Source organism: Crocodylus porosus, unplaced genomic scaffold (assembly GCF_001723895.1).
Source record: "Crocodylus porosus isolate Cpor-Errol unplaced genomic scaffold, CroPor_comp1, whole genome shotgun sequence".
In the NCBI taxonomy this organism is placed as follows: Eukaryota; Metazoa; Chordata; order Crocodylia; family Crocodylidae; genus Crocodylus; species Crocodylus porosus.
The window spans coordinates 48,030,421-48,036,909 of NW_017728906.1; the positions used below are offsets into that span (position 1 = coordinate 48,030,421).

At 66.0% G+C, this 6,489-nt stretch overlaps 1 protein-coding gene across 8 annotated transcripts in view; it reads left to right on the plus strand.

The window, feature by feature from the left end:
- Positions 1 to 6,489, plus strand: part of BCOR (BCL6 corepressor) — an 82,996-nt gene that overhangs the window by 30,127 nt on the left and 46,380 nt on the right. Inside the window, exon 1 of one of the 8 annotated variants that reach the window (XM_019529097.1) lies at positions 2,208 to 2,365. The exons of the other annotated variants lie outside the window; for them this stretch is intronic. The gene's annotated coding sequence lies outside the window, so the exon portion shown is untranslated. Of the gene's footprint in view, positions 1 to 2,207; positions 2,366 to 6,489 lie in introns of those variants that run through there. 8 annotated transcript variants of the gene reach the window in all.

Genomic DNA, 6,489 nt, shown 5'->3' on the forward strand with positions numbered 1-6,489 from the left:
GCTGTTTACAGCTAGTGCAAATAATGTGACAGCTGTTGGAGCGCGAGTAGCCCGCGCCGCCTCGGCCCTCGCACAAAAGCCGGGCCCCGGAGCGCGCACGGGGGGTTGAGGCGGGTCCGAGGGGCGATTCGGGCCAGGCACCTTTGTGGCCCAGGGCGACCGGGCACCCGAGGTAGGGGAGGCGCCGGGCCGGGCCTGGCTGCGAGGGCGGGGAGGGCAGCCCGGGGGCGCAGTGGGAAGGCCGCAGCGCGCCCGGGCGCGGGGCCAGGCTGCAGGCTCCGCTGGCCCCGGCTGGTGTCGCGGGGACAGGCATTGTTTGCTCCCAGCACGTGCTGCGGCCGCGGAGCTGCTGGCCCAGCGGGCAGCGGCCGGGGGCTGCGTGCCCGGAGCGAGCAAGGTGTTGCAGAGCCCTCCCGAGGCTTGCCCCCAGTGCCACCCGGGCACAGCTCGGCACCAGCCGGGTCCTCAGCGCTGCGCGGGGCCTGCATTGGTAGGCTGCTGGGCCCAACCTAGAAGCTCGGGTTGGTTCCTCTTTGCCTTCAGCTGGGGAGGAGGTGGGGGAGGGGGTCTCGGGTAGCAGGTGAGAGAGATACTCGGATAGGTTGTGAGGATACTAGGATAGGTTGGGCAGTAAGTTGCATAGGAGGTTGAGGGACACGTGTAGGAGGCTGGAGGGATACTCGGGTAGGAGGTGGGGAAGATGTTCAGGTAGGTGGGGAAGATACTTGGGTAGAAGGCTGGGAGGATACTAGGATAGGAGGGAAAACTCGGGTAGGAGGTGGGAGGTACAAGAGGTGGGGGCGCTCGGGTAGGAGGCCGGGGACACGGATAGCAGGCTGGGAGGGATACTCGGGTTGGAGGTTGGGAGACAGTCGGAGGTGGGGGGATACTCAGGTAGGCTGGGGGGGGACACAGGTAGTAAGCTTGGGGGGTACTCGGGTACGAGGTTGGGGGGATCCTGGGATAGGAGGTGGGGGCACTCGGGGAAGGGGTGCGGGGGATACTTAGCCCCAGGAGTACGTGTTTGGCTTAGGGCTGACCGCCTGGACTCGGAGCTGGAGTCGGGGCCGGCGGGGCCCCCGGGTTTGCCGGGCGCCCTTGCCCCGTGCTCGCGGGAGGTGACAGCCGGCGTCCCTGGGAGAGCGCCGCTTGCGAAACTCGTTTCGCCTTGGAGCAGAGGCGGAAAGACAAACAAGGCTGCATCGGCCGAGCCCCGGCAGTGCCTTCCTCCCGCAGCCCTTTTCAAGCAGCCCCTTTAAAGTCACGGCGCAGCGTTTCCAGGCTTACGCCGCCGCTTGCGAGGGGGGAACTGTCGCCGGCTTTTTAAAAAAGCGAATGCAAATGAGAGCAAAATAATTTTCTTTCAGCGATATGCAATGTATTAGTCACTTGTTATCGTGCTTAGAGGCAGACCTCATTTGCGCGTCTGCCAACTCGCTCACATCTGCTCAGAGCTGTTCAGGGCATTTTAACCTTGGCGGTGTCGTGTCTAGTCCCACGGATCAAGAACGAGTAATTAAAGCTCTAAGCAGCAGCAAAAATGCATAGCCGCCCATCTGCAGCGCAGTTGCTTCCCCGCTTTGTTCCGGGGTTGAGCACTGAGCGGGGGAAGCCCAGCTCGCGGGGCAAGGCAGGGCAGGGCAAGAGTGCGGGCCCCCTCCCCCGGGCAGCCTCGGAGCCAGGGGGGCACCGCGCCCCGGCGCAACTTGGCAGGAAGCTTGGCTTGGCTTTTCCAGCACGAGTTTTCGGAGGCTTGTAGCAGACATGGGCTCTGGCTGCCTGTGCTGGAGGCTGAACGGGAGATGAGTGGCAAACGCTGGTGAGAGAGGCGTAGTGCGTGCGTGTGCACACGTTATAGCGGGGTGCGTTTTGGGGCGCACACCTTCTCTCTGGTGCGGGCTCGGGGCGCCCCGGAGGGATGTGCGGCGGAGAGCGCGCTGCTGCTTTCCTCCCGGGTTGGGAATAGGCAGCGCTTTGCGGAAAGGCTTTCCCGGCGAGGTGGGGGAAGGGAGCGCTAGCAGTGCAAGCCCTACCTACATCCTCCGGGGGGGGTATGGTCACGTCTTGCCTGGCAAGAAACCGAGTTGGGTTTCGGCAGCTCCAACTTCCCTTGCACGATCGGTGCATTTCAGGCTCGCCACCTCTTGCCTAGAGCAGTGCAGTCGCGAGTCGTCCCCCCCCCTCCCAAACTGTGCTGCCTAGACGGAGTCCTTGGGAGCGGGCGGGGGCCGGGAGCTCGGGGAAGCGATAGGCAGAGGACCAAGTTTAATATTTCGCTGCCGGCGCGCCGGCCATTTGCTGCATAATGAGGAGCCGCTTTCGTCTCCCGAGAGAATCGCCTTCATGCTGGCTCCTCTCGGTGCTGGTGCGTGTGTGTGCGCGCGTCGGGGGAGGGGGAGCTGCTCCTAATCCATCAGCCCCTCAAAGCTGTTGCTCCGCAAATGAGGGAACCACAGGCACTGTCAGCCACAATTATGCAAAATCAACTCGGCCGTGATCAATATCTCCTCCTGTCCCCTGTGGATCCGGGGGAGGAGGGGCCGCCCCCACCGCACGCTGCCGCGGGGACTCGGCGTGGGCGGCGGGGAGAGGGGGGAGCCAAGGGCGTCCGACCCATTCATCACTCCGGCGGAGGGAGGCAGGCAGGCAGGGGCGGGCTGCCGGCCTTTCCACCCGGGGCCGGCTGCGGGAGCTGCCAGGCTGCGTGTGCGGGGGGCTGCGGCGCCCCCCCGGAAGTTTGCGAGCGGGGCAGGGCGGCGCGGGCCGGGAGGCAGCCCCGGGCCGAACAATGGGCGCGGGCGGGCGGCAGGCGAGAGGCGGCGGCGGGGGAGGGTGGTGCGTGTGTTTGCTGAAGAGCCGGAGCCCCAGCAAATCAATGCAACAATGCGGACGCCGGCCGGGCTGCGCCGTCCCCGCAGGGCGAAGGGGTGGGGAGAGGGGAGGGGGCAGCCCAGGCCTGCGCTCGGCGGAGCCAGCGGCAGCTGCATTACCTGAAAGGCACATTGCTGCCAGCCCCGCCGCTGCTCCCGGGCCCGGCGGCTGCCTGTTGTCTCTGGCAGCGGCGGCGGAAACCTCGCTCCTCTCGTGTGTCTCTAAAATGGCGCGGGCGGGCTCGGTGCAGAGCAGCAGGACCCGGCCGGCGGGGACCCGCCGGATGCAATGGGCCTCCTCCCTCCGCCTCGCCTCGGGCACTTCGCCCCGGGTGCCAAGCGCCCTTAGCCCCCTGCAAGATGCTCTCCCGCCCCTGCCGTAAGCCGTGCCCGCGGCCCTGCAAGTCTCCCGAGGCTGGAAGGGGCCTCCAGGGCTGTGCTAGCGCCAGCGGGGCTCGACCCTGCCACCTCAGTGTCATGAGTACCGGCTCCAAACGCCGCTGAGTAACCTTCGGAGCCTGGCAGCTGAGCTCGACGGCGCGCAGCGAGCGGCCTTGCCCTGCCGGCGCGGGCTCTGCCTGGCGCGGGCGGCGGGGGTGGGAGGCTCCCCGCAGGCGGGGCCGGGTGGGGCATGTCGCCGCCCGGGTTGTGTGCGAGCTCGCCAGCCATTTTAAGTCTCCCCCGCGTTGGTGCTTCCTTGCAAAACTTTCTTCTCGCTTGCTCCTGGCGCCGAGAGCCGTGCGCTCATCGGGCCCAGGGAGGTGGCGGCGCTGCTCTCTGCAGGCTCCAGCGCGTGGCAGCCGCAGGGCACCCGTGGTGCCCGGCCCGGGGGAGGAAACTCCGGCGTGCGGAGAGAGAGGAGGGGCAGGAGGGAGTGATGCCTCCCTCTTTCCCTACTCTCATTAGGGGTGATAGGAAGCTCCTCTTGGGGTAGGAAGGAAAGGATGCCCCCCTCTTCCCCTTCCGTTAGGGGCGATGGGAAGGCTCTTTTGGGGCACGAGCGAGTGATGCCCCCCCCTCCCTACTCTCAACTCCTTTTGGGGGCGGCAGGGAGTGATGCTTCCCCCTTTCCCTCCTTCCCACTAGGGCGATGGGAAGCTCCTCTTGGGGAAGGAGGGAAATAAATGATGGCTCCCCTTTCCCTACTCTCAGTAGGGGCGCTGGGAAGGTCCTTTTGGAGCCGGAGGGAATGAAGGAAGCCTGCCCCTTTCCCTCCCTCCCTGGTACGAGGGAGGCTGGGAAGCCCCCCTCCGCCTGCCCGCGGCCAGGAGGACTTCCCCGCGGCCCGTGCCGAGAAGCCGGGCTTGGGCAGTGGGAAAGCCGCAGCCGCCCGCCCGGCTGGGACGAGCAGCAGCAGTCATTTCTGCCAGCCCAGTTCCGCTCCCCGCCTCCCCGGAGCAGTGTCTGTTTGTCGGGCTGGGCCGTCTGTGGGGAGGAGCCCTTTGATGGAGCTGATACGGCGCACAGGCTCCGGCTGCCCTCAAATGGCTCCGCCGCGTTGTGTTGACACGGTAGAAAGTCCTGATAGCTGCGCTGCACGTGACCGTGTGGGAGCCTCGGGAGGAAAGACGAGTCAACACGCGGAGGAAAGAGCCTGTTTGAGAGCCTTAAAATAGACTCCGGCCCCCCCTCCCTCCCCGCCTCGCGTGTGTGTGTTGCTCAAGCCGAGCCGCACCAGCGCCGTGCATGACTCATTCTGTATTTTGAATCGGTTTCGAGACCTCGCCGGCGCACGGTGCTCGGCTTGCTGGGGAAACGAAATGCCACACGTCCCGGGTAAAGGTCAGGCTGCTTTTCTAATCCGCGGATCCATGCGGCGGCTACTTAGTCTGCAGCTTCCTCCCCGGGGCTCGCAAAGTGTGTCAGATGGGTGTGATGCCGGGCGGATATTTGTGGAAGGGAAACAGAATAACAACACAAAGCCCCGCCAGCCCCTGCTCTTGTCTGGTATCAGCCCGCTGCTGCCGAAGCTTTTGCACGAGGTAGTTGCAACGGAGCAGTAATGTGGTGTCTCTAACCCCCCCCCCCTTTTCCTCCCTGTCTGACGGAGGCGCAGGTCATTGTTTCTCTGTCTCATAAATACACGGGAGACGCGAGAGCAACCCGTTGGTAAGCAGCTGCCTGTATTGAAGCTTATAAATACTGTACAAGTGCGGCCCCTTAAATCAAACTCCAGATGAAGGGCTTGAGGTCTAATCGAAGTAGATTGCGCCGAGTCCCCGATTGCTTTTCGTTTCCCTCGCCGGGATTTTCACAAGTCTCGAAATGATCCTGGCAGTCGCCTGGAACCAGCGAGGGGAGAGGCATGTCTGGCAGCGTCGTGCTCTTCCCAAGGCCGCAGAGTTTCGCGTGTGCGGCTCGCAGGCTGCGCCCGCGGAGCTGTGCCCCCGCCCGCCCCGCGCGGAGGCCGGCCGGGCTGATGCAGTGGAAACTGGCGAGCTGCCAGCGGGAGCGGGAGGTGGAAAGAGTAAAGGCGCCAAAAGGGAACTCGTGCGCCGCTGCCTCCTCTCCTCTCCTCTCCGGCTCGCTGCAGCCGCCTGCCCCAGCCCCGCTGCCTCTCCGCCTCTCACCTTTCCCACTTGCTGCTAATAAAGACGTCCCCGCAGCAGTGACTTGAGGGGACGCCCCCCCCCCCGCCTTCCCCGAGAGCCGAGCCGCGTCTTCCACTGGCCCCCGGCACCGGGTTTGGGGTTTTTTCCTCCCCCCTCTCGTTTCCACGCCAGGAGCGTGCTAACAAAACTTTGCTGCCGCCAATGGCTGCCAAAAGTCTGTTGACGTTGCGAGGGAGACCCGCACGTTTCCCGTCCTCCTCAAATGCCCGAGCTGCTCGCGGCGCGGCGTGTGCCTGTGCCTGCACGGGCGGGGGCGGCGGAGCCAGGCTGCAGCCGCGCCGAGGAGCCAGGTTAGTGCGCGCCCCGGGGGAGCCCGCTAAATATAGCGCCGAGCGGCTCTGGCGGCCGGGCACCTCCGGGGGGAAGCGCCGGGCTGCGCTCTGCTGCCTGCCCCTCCCGCGGCAGCCGGCTCCCGGGGCGGGATCCGGTGATCCCGGGCCCCGAGGGGAACAGGCTTCCCAGCCCGTGCTGGCCGCAGCCGCCTGGCCAGCGCAGCGCAGCGCAGCGCCCGAGCCTGCCAGAGCCCGGGGCTGCGGCGGCTCCGCGCGCTATCACCTCGCGGAGTGAGAGTAACAATAATGCTCATCATCATGATAGAAAGCCTGCCAGCGTGCAGGTCTCCCCCGGAGCCGCAGAGGCGTGCACGGGGTGCGTGCGTGCTTCTCGCTCCCCCGCCCTCCCTTCTCACCCTGGCCCCCGGCAGGCCCTGCACGTTACATAAACGGGAGATCGGTGGTGGCGGCGCGCGGGGAAGGGAGGAGGGGACAGCCTGGCCCCGGGCTGCCGGCCCAGGGCGGGCTTCTGTGCTTCGTGTGTGTGTGCCTGTGTGCGCACCGCGTGTGGGTCAGTGCAGGAGGGGCACAACGCCGACCGGGGCTGACCAGGGCAGGCTTCTAAGCTTCGTGTGTGCATTGTGCATGAGCGCAGCCACAGCTTGCACGTGGCCAGGAACACAGCCTGGCAGCTTGGAGAGCAGTGTCTGGCAGGTAAGTCTGGTGGTAGGGGTG